Below are 8,332 nucleotides of genomic sequence, written 5' to 3' on the forward strand. Positions count from 1 at the left end.
CGTGCTGATACGCTACGAGTGAAAGCAAGACACTGAGTCGAGCAGGGTTGGATTGAACCGTTTACTGTTTGAATCGGTGCGCGCTTAAGTACCCGCTCCCAGCAACTCCCGCTCTTTGTGGGGTGGAAGCGACGTCGGCTTCCGGGCCGAGGTCTGCCCTACACTCAGATTCCTCTCGGCTGCCGCTGGCTGCGGGTTCGCCGGTGACTGCTGGAACCGGTTCGCTTGCTGCGTGGACGAGCCGCCACATGACCGCCCCCCCCCCCCGCCCACAGAACCAGCGATAGGAGGTGCAGAGTCCGCAGCCTGCACACTCTCAGTTCTTTTAGGTGGCCGGCCTCGACGTCGTGGGGGTGGTACTGCAACCGGGCGTTCAAGGTCCAGATGCGCCGGTTTGAGACAGTCAATGATAAAAGTCTCGTCCCGACTGCCGATGTCGAGAACGCAGGTCGCTCCATTATGGCACACCACCTTGTAGGGTCCCTCGTATGGTCGCTGCAGGGTTGGGCTGTGCGCGTCTCGGCAAACAAAAACATACTTGCTCTGTTGTAGGTCTCTGGGCACGAAAGAGGGTGTTGTTCCATGGTGGGACGTCGGGACTGAAGCAAGTGTTCCAAGCCACTCCTGGAGTTTAGTTAGGACCCCAGCAGATGTGTCCTCCAGGCCACGGGATGCTGGCACAAACTCACCAGGAACTGTGAGCAGGGCCCTGTAAACCAGTTCGGCCGATGAGGCGGCCAGGTCCTCCTTGGGTGCCGTGTGGATACCAAGCAGCACCCAGGGGAGTTTGTCCACCCAGTCTGGCCCTCAGAGGCGTGCCATCAGGGCCGACTTCAGGTGCCTGTGGAAACGTTCCACCAGGCCGTTGGACTGTGGGTGGTAAGCAGTCGTTCGGTGGAGCTGGGTTCCAAGTAGTTGTGCCAGTGCAGACCACAAAGCCGATGTGAACTGCACACCCCTGTCTGAAGTGAGGTGGGCTGGGGGTCCGAACCGTGCCACCCAGGTGGTAATCAGGGCCCTGGCACACGTCTCCATGGCCGTGTCAGTGAGTGGGACAGCTTCCAGCCACCTCGTGAACCTGTCCACCATGGTGAACAGGTATCTCGTTCCTCTCGAAACCGGCAGTGGGCCGATGATGTCCATGTGGACATGTTCGAACCTCCTATGTGTCGGCTGGAAGGGTTGCAGTGGGGCCCTCACGTGCCTCTGGATTTTGGATGTTTGACAGTGCGTGCATGTTCTGGCCCAGTGCCCGACCTCCTTGCATAGGCTATGTCACACAAACCTGTCTGCGATCAGCCGGATGGTCGCCCGGATGGAAGGGTGGGTTAAACCGTGCAAGGTGTCAAAAACGTGGCGCCTCCAAGCAGTCGGGACAATGGGCTGAGGTTGCCCGGTGGACACATCGCAAAGGAGCTTATTATCTTCGGGCTCAATGGGTATGTCTTCGAGGTGGAGTCCTGAGACTGCGGTTCAGTATGCCGGCATCTCTCCGTCCAGCCATTGCGCCTCAGCTAACGCCGCATTATCCATCCCCGGAGACAGAGAGTGCACTGATTGGACGGGGGTTCATGATAGCGCATCTGCCAGCACGTTGTTCTTCCCGGAGATGTGCTTGATCGTGGTGGTAAACTCTGAGATGTACGACAGATGGCGTTGTTGGCGGCCCGACCATGGGTCCGACACTTTGGCAAATGCGAAAGTGAGGGGTTTGTGGTCTGTGAAGACCGTGAACTCTCTCCCTTCCAGGAAGTACCTGAAGTGCCGGATGGCAAGGTACAGGGCCAGCAGCTCTCTTGTCGAAAGTGCTGTACTTAAGTTCCGGGGGTCGTAGGTGCCGGCTGAGGAAGGCGAGTGGCTTCCACTGGCCTTCAATGAACTGCTCGAGCACGCCGCCAACTGCCTCATCAGAGGCATCCACAGTGAGGACAGTGGGGACGTCGACCCAGGGGGTGGACTAGGAGCGTGGCGTTTGCTAGTGCATTCTTGGCTTGTTCGAAAACCACCTTCGCCTCCTCTGTCCAGGTGACCTCTTTGACCTTGCCGGACATCAAACCAAGAAGGGGCCGCATGATCCGGGCTGCTGAGGGCAGGAAACGGTGGTAAAAGTTAACCATCCCAACAAATTCCTGCAGGCCTTTAACAGTGCTGGACCTGGCGATTGTTGGCCTCAACTTTCGCTGGCAGAGTAACAGCTCCATGGTGGTCGATCCGGTGTCCCAAGAAGTTGATGGCAGATAGGCTGAACTGGCACTTGGTGGGGTTGATATCCAGGCCGTAGTCACTTAGGCGGCGGCGGAGCAGGCGTAGATGTGCTAGATGTTCCTGGCAGGAGCGGCTGGCAATAAGTATGTCATCCAGGTAGATGAACAGAAAGTCCAAACCTCACCCTACTGCGTCCATCAAGCGCTGGAAAGCCTGTGCCATATTTTTGAGCCCGAACGGCATCCTGAGGAACTCGAACAGGCCGAAGGGGGTAATGAGGGCCATCTTAGGTACATCATCCGGGTGGACTGGGCTCTGATGATACCCTCGGACCAGGTCAATCTTCGAAAAGATGCGCACCCCGTGCAGGTTGGCTGTGAAGTCCTGGATGTGTGGTACCAGATAGCGATTGGACGTGGTGGCATTGTTCAGCCTCCTATAGTCGCCGCACGGTCTCCAACCTCCCGTGGATTTGGGCACCATATGGAGTGGGGAGGCCCACGGGCTGTTGGAATGTTGCACAATCTCCATCTCCTCCATCTTCTTGAATTCCTCCTTCGTGAGGTGGAGCTTGTCGGGCGGTAGCCTGTGGGCCCGGGCATGAAGGGGAGGTCCCAGTGTGGGGATGTGGTGCATCACGCCGTGCTTGGGGTTTGTTGAGGAAAACTGCGGCGTGATGAGAGATGGGAACTCCGATAACACTCCAGCGAACTCGTTGTCGGAATAAGTGACGGAGTCCAAGTGCGGGGCCGGTAACCTGGCCTCACCGAGGGAGAAAGACTGGAACGTCTTCGCATCGACCAATCGTCGTCCCTTCAAATCCACGAGCAGGCAGTGCGCACGGAGGAAGACCGCACCCAGCAATGGCTGTGATACCGTGGCCAGCGTAAATGTCCATGTAAAGCGGCTGGAACCAAACTGCAAGGGAATGGTTCTTGTGCCGTAGGTGCGGATGGTGCTGCTGTTGGCTGCCGTAAGCTCCGGTCCTGTTCTTCTAGCTTGGGTATCGTGGCTCGAGGGGGGGTAGGACACTGATTTCCACCCCCATGTCCACCAGGAATCTTCACCCGGAGAGCTAGTCCCAAACATAGAGGAGGCTATCACGGTGACCAGCCATCGTAGCTGTCAGCGACAGCTGGTCCTGGCGTTTTCCCTGGAACGAGCATGGCGGTCAGCAGCGGCAGGCCCTGGAACCCCACCTTTGATGATAAAAACACCAAGACTCAGAGGAGGTGCCGTCCTTTGGTGTGGGTGTTCGGTGCTCCGCTGCTGGGGTGTGGGAGGGCTGGGCTTTCGGCCGTGCTGCAGCACTAATTCCGATGGTGGTTCCGCCAATTTGTTTGACGCATCAAAGCACATCTGCGCGAGCAGCCACCCCACGTGGGTCTCTGAAGTCCTCATCTGCTAGCAGGAGGCGGATCTCTTCTGGCATTTGCTCCAAGGTCTGTTCAAACAGCAGGCAAGGCTTATGGCCGTCTGCCAGAGCTAGCATGTCGCTCATCAGGGCTGATGGTGCGCAGTCGCCCAGGCCGGCCATATGCAGTAACTGCGCGGCCCGTTCACGGCGGGAGAGGCCAAATGTGCGAATTAACAGGGCATTGAGAGCCTCGTACCTGTCTGTTGCCGGGGGCTGACGCAGAAAGTCGATAACGCGACCCACTGTCTCCTGGTCAAGGGCGCCCACCACGTAGTAATACCTGGTGGCGTCTGAGACAATTTGCCTGACCTGGAACTGGGCCTCCGCTTGCTCAAACCAGACCAGGGGTTGAGTGGTCCAGAAGGTTGGCAGTTTAAGAGAAACTGCATTCTGCAGAGCCGAGTCGTTCATGTTGGGTCCAAATGCCATTGGACTGTCGGGGTCACCAATGTAGTCGCGTTGATACGCTACGAGTGAAAGCAAGACACTGAGTCGAGCAGGGTCGAGTTGAACTGTTCACTGTTTGAATCGGCGCGCGCTTAAGTACCCGCTCCCAGCAACCTCCGCTCTGTGTGGGGCAGAAGCGACGTCGGCCTCCGGGCCGAGGTCTGCCCCGCACTCAGAGTCCTTTCGGCCGCCGCTGGCTGCGGGTTCGCCGGCTGCTGGAGCCGGTTCACTTGCTGCGTGGGCAAGCCGCCACACCCTTATAATTCTTTCCCCTCTGACCCTAAGCCTATGCCTCCTAGATTTGGACTCCCCTACCATGGGAAAAGACTGCTACTATCCACCTTATTGATGCCTCTCATAATTTTAAGAACTTCTATAAGACTGTCCAACAGTCTCCTACATATCAAGAAATAAAGACCCAGCCTGGCAAACTTCAAGATTCAAGATTCAAAAAACTTTATTGTCATTCTAACCGTACATCAGCTCTGCAGGGCAGAATGAGACAGCGTTTCTCAGGGGCAGTGCAATCATAACATAACAAACACAACACTAAATAATAAACATAGCAATAAATAGTAAAACACAACAGCCACATGTCAGTTAAATCAGTTATAAGTGTCCAGTGCAAGTTAAAAGCGTCCAAAGCAGAGTCAGGTGGAGCAGCTATTTAGCTGTCTGACTGCCTGTGGGAGGAAGCTGTTTAGTAGCCTTGTGGTTTTAGTCTTGATGCTCCTGTAATGTTTGCCTGATGGCAGAAGAACAAACAGTTCAAGGAGAGGGTGTGAGGGCTCTTTAATGATGTACCGTGTCTTCTGGAGGCATCGACTCTGAAAGAGGTCTTGGACAGAAGGTAGGGAGACCCCAATAACCTTCTCTGCTCCCCTAACCACCCTCTGCAAGGCTTTTTTGTCGACAGCACTGCAGCTGGAGTACCAGGTTGTGATGCAAAAGGTCAGCACACTCTCAACCACGCCGCTGTATAATGTAGTTAAGATGTTAGTGGGAAGTTCGCCCCATAATTCAGGCTCTCTAGTCTTAGTGACATCTTTTGTAAATCTTCTCTGTACTCGTTCCTGTTTAACCACATCTTTCTTATATTAGGGCAATCAAAACTATACAAGCGCGGCCTTACCAACAGCTTATACAAATGTAACATAATGTCCCAACTCCTACACTCAATGCTCTGACTGATGAAGGTTAGTATGTTAAAACACCTCTTATACCACTCTATCTCACCTGTGACACGCTTTCAACGAGGAGTAGTTGTACTCCTAGGTCCCTCTGTTCCACTGCACTCCCTGGTGCTCTACCATTCATAGCACAAGTCCTATGCCGGTTTGACTTTCCAAAATAATCACCTCACAGGCTGGGATGTAGACAGCAGAGGAATAAAGATTTATGGTTCAGGGCAAGAAGATGGAGCTGAAGCCAAAAGTCAGACTACCCATGATCTTATAGAACAAGAAAGCAGGTATGAGGGGATTGATGATCTTCTTTTCTATCTTACAGGTGTGCAATTTGCCAATTGAGTAATTGCTATTTCTGATCAGGCCCTTTGACCGCTCTCCACTTTCCTGCATTTAGCTTTTGTAGCCTACATGGTATTAAGAGTCTTAAGCAAAAGTCATTCTTTGAAACTCATTTCTCTGAGAGTGTTTGTTCTTTGACTTTTTTCTCCTAAATTCACTAAGCAAAACAGTAAAAATTTTAAGGAGTGAGCATAGTATTTTTCTATTGGGAGTATTAGTATGCCTTGGAGGAAGTTAATCTGTTGACACTCGACCCTGGAGAAAAAAGACTGGAGTTGCTGCTTAGTGTACCTTTGTTCTTCTACTTACATTTTTTTTGTCTAATCTTGATTAGTTCCAGAATTTGGGACACATAATAATTCAAAACTGTCTCTACCAATATGGAATCAGATCCCATTCATTTTGTACATATGTACTAAGATCAGCAGAGCCTAGAGAATGAATGGAGAAAGACAGAGACATAGTCAACAGTGGCAGTGAAGACAGTTCATCTTTCTACTAGAAGAAAAGGATCTTTGTCCATTGAGGTAAACATTTGCATTGGAGAAGCACCAAATCAGTTTAACTACAGCATGCCACCAAAGGATAAGTTGCAGAGGGTTTGGATGGACAGGGTGGTGAAAAAGGCTTCTGGCTCACCAGCCTTCATCTATCAGGGCATTAAGTATAGAAGTTGTGAGGTTATAGTGTGGCTGTACAAGGCATTGGTGCTGCCACACTTGAAGTATTGTGTTCCATTTTCGATACCTTGTGATAGGAAAGGTGTTATTAAACTGGAAAACGTGCAGAAAAGATTTACAAAGATGTCGCCAAGACTCAAGAAACTGAGTTATAGGGAGAGACATTTTTTCTTGGACTGAGAAGTGATATTAGAGAGGTTTATAAAATAATGAGGGGCACAGATAAGGTGAATGCAATCTGTCTTTTACCCAGGGCTGGGGAATCAAGAATTAGAAGGTCGAGGTTCAAGTTAAGAGGGGAGAGATTAAGAACTCGAGGAGCAACGTTTACATACAGTGTGTTACGTATATGGGATGAGCTGCTGGAGAAAGTGGGCATGCTCTGCAGTTCCATCGTGGCTGATTTATTATCCCTTTCAACCCCATTCTCCTGCCTTTTCCACCACAGCCTTTAAGACCCTTACTAATCAAGAACCTATCAACTTTTGCTTTAAAAATACCCAATGTCTTGGCTTCCACAGCTGTCTGTGCAATGAATTCTAAAAATTCTCTACCCACTAGCTGAAGAGATGCCTCCTCAGCTCTGTTCTAAAGGGATGTCCTTTTACTCTGAGGCTGTGCCCTCTAGTCCTAAACTATCAGAAACATCCTTTCCACATCCATTTTCTCTAGGCCTTTCAGTATTTTATAGGTTTCAACGAGCAAAGTTATGGTGGAGTTAGACAGTGATTCCTTCGGCTTGCATCTTCGGACACAGCTCTATTTCTACCTTTGATATCACTTTTATACTTTTTCAAGGTTCTTTTGAAGATCCTGACCTGGAGTTACACTCTGACTTCGGTTCTTTGCGGGAATGGGACCCGCTCTCAGAGCCGCATGACGGGCCGCTTTTTGATATCCCAAGAACGCACCCTGGAGGCTAGCATGCCTCCAGGGTGCCGGATTTTCATGGCTCTGGAGACAGGCTGATTATAGACCGGTGCCCCTGACTGAGGCGTTGCAGGAGAGCACGGAATATTGGGAGTAGGGGGTTAGCCGCCGTGGGCTGTGTGTCCAGACAGCTGAACCTTTCTGGGGCCGACTCTCAGGGGCAGAGCTCAGAAAAAGCAACACAACAGACTTTTAACATCATAAATCAGTGAGTTGTTTGTTATGTCACCCCTCTCACTATGAAACAGGGACGCCTCTTTTTCCCTTATTAGGGAGCGAGAGAGCCTGTGGTATGTCAGATTACTGGGTGAACGAGTAGACATTAGGGTACTGCAAGTCTGTGTCTTTATTGATGCTTTGCTGCACGCTTGAGTGCTCAGTGGAGCGGGGGGGCACCGATGTTTTTTTGCTGGTGGGGTGGTGGGGGTGGGGTCATTGCCTTGCTGCTGCTTATGTGTGGGAGGGGGAGCTATGGGGGCTTTCAACTGTCATTCATTCTTTGAGGCACTCCTCTGTTTTCGTGGATGTTTGGGAAGAAAAAGAATTTCAGGATGTATTTTGTATACATTTCTCTGACACTAAATGTATCTATTGACCTATTAATCTTTTACACTCCAGTGAGTACAGACCCAGAGCTATCAAGCGCTCCTCATATATTCATTCGCAGGATTCCCGTGAACCTTCTCTGGACACTTTTCAATGCCAGCACATTCTTTCTTAGATAAGGGGCTCACAATCCAAGTGCATTCTAACCAATGTCTTATAAAGCCTCAGCATTATATCCTTGCTTTAATATGCTTGTTCTCTCAAAATAAATGCACCCCACAGCTCTTTAACAGCCAGGATGGACTGGTTGGGTCAAAGATCTTCCTTCTGCATCATAAACGTACTGCTCTTTGTCAAAGGATCTTGATGGAGGAGGAGACAAAATATCGGACAGTTCCCATCAGTTTACCTTGATGAATTGTAAAATGCTTTGCATACAATTGGTAATGCATGTTGTTTCCTTAATGGAGCCAAAAGCAAAAACAATATATAGTTCATTTGGATTCATCTCATTCAAAATACCTCCATGCAAAAATATAATGTAACAAAATATAATTTTATTTTCTAAAGTAACCGTT

General features: G+C 50.7%; 1 protein-coding gene across 9 annotated transcripts in view; it reads right to left on the reverse strand.

Annotated features, from left to right (window-relative positions):
- The window catches only part of stpg2 (sperm-tail PG-rich repeat containing 2), a 751,871-nt gene that overhangs the window by 253,489 nt on the left and 490,050 nt on the right, over positions 1 to 8,332 (reverse strand). The window contains exon 14 of one of the 9 annotated variants that reach the window (XM_063046885.1): positions 5,900 to 6,029. The exons of the other annotated variants lie outside the window; for them this stretch is intronic. The gene's annotated coding sequence lies outside the window, so the exon portion shown is untranslated. Of the gene's footprint in view, positions 1 to 5,899; positions 6,030 to 8,332 lie in introns of those variants that run through there. 9 annotated transcript variants of the gene reach the window in all.

The sequence above is a fragment of the Mobula hypostoma genome, chromosome 4, assembly GCF_963921235.1.
Source record: "Mobula hypostoma chromosome 4, sMobHyp1.1, whole genome shotgun sequence".
Classification (NCBI taxonomy): domain Eukaryota; kingdom Metazoa; phylum Chordata; class Chondrichthyes; order Myliobatiformes; family Myliobatidae; genus Mobula; species Mobula hypostoma.